The sequence below is a fragment of the Triticum dicoccoides genome, chromosome 6A (genome assembly GCF_002162155.2).
Source record: "Triticum dicoccoides isolate Atlit2015 ecotype Zavitan chromosome 6A, WEW_v2.0, whole genome shotgun sequence".
Taxonomy (NCBI): Eukaryota; Viridiplantae; Streptophyta; class Magnoliopsida; order Poales; family Poaceae; genus Triticum; species Triticum dicoccoides.
Window position 1 is genome coordinate 102,144,285 of NC_041390.1, and position 1,474 is coordinate 102,145,758.

Consider the following 1,474-nt stretch of genomic DNA (forward strand, 5'->3'; position numbering starts at 1 on the left):
GTTGCATCATGGCAACATCCAACAACTTCAAGCCTCGCCTGTATAAGTTGACCATCTATGTCACACCTACATATTCACATTTTCATCACGGTTCATTAATTGTTGGATGATATGGTGGATCAAGGGTTGGTGTAGACATGATCCCTTGCAATTTGGACGGTCGGTTAGCCTTTTCTCCTAGCGTCTATAAGTAGATTAAATGCAACATATAATCGAAAGTAAATCTCTGCAGATCAATGGAGTTGGAAATTCACAGAGACACTTTCCTCGAAAAAAAAAACTCAGAGATACACCGTAACATTAATCTAGACTGGACATTTCTCATTCTTAGAAATTGAGGTATCCTCCCATAACTTTGAGCCACATTACTACGGATGATTTTCCCGCAGATACAACCCATATCAGTTTTAGTGACCGGAGATGATTAGCCCAGCCAGATTCGACATATAGAAGAACCATTCTTCTTGCAACAGCTGTAAATAGAATCTTTCATGTCCCATGTGTTTTTTTTTTGCGTGGAATCATGTCCCATGTGTTAGCACAACTAACTGGTACAGCTCCTCATGCTAACAAGATCACATAAAACGACACAGTTGAGACAAACGTAAACTAGACTAGGAAGTATAGAAGAGATGAATAAGTTGCAGGTGAATTAAAGCTCCTATTGTCCCAGCGAACAAGCTCACAATGAACACATGATATAAGTTAACTACTGCTTGAATGAAATCTCCAATGAAGAATCAATGCAACGATCTGGTACGAAAGAATGGGGCCAAAATATCCTCCATCCCTGAAAATAGAATGGTAATAGCCTACTGCCGCTTAATGCCAGAAGTCCATGCAGAAGCCAGAGTGCACCGGAGGTGGATGTAAATTGCCTCCGAGAAAGTGTCAGCACTTTTGCTTCAGTACAACCCCCGTAAACACATCAACGGAGGAGATCTCTCCATACTCATTCATAATAAAGGGCAGAATGGTCTTTCTAAATATACGTCGCCCATGTCCTGTGTATGTACCATTCGTTGAACAAACATGCCGACCCATTCGCCTGGGTCGAGCGAATGTACGAATGTAAAGAAAAAATAAATGTGCACGCTCTGGATTCGAATTCTCGACCTCACCAAGGAGAGCTGCGTTGCTACCCTGTGGGGATGGCGACTGACGATGACTAAAATGAAGCGCTAAGCTTCAAGTACTATAATTACAATCAGATTGGTTATTTTTTATTTTTCAAAATTTCTTGGAAAAATTCCTATAAAATGCGAATACTGTTTCAAAACCATGAACAAAATTCTTATTCAAACAAACATTTAAAACATGAACATTTTTTTAAAAAGCGATCAAAATTTGAAAAACGTGAGCAAAATTATGAAATTCCATACATTTATTGAATTATTATATACAATGAATGATTTATATATACACTGATCAACTTTAATATACACTGATCAACTTTAAAATGTACATTCAATAT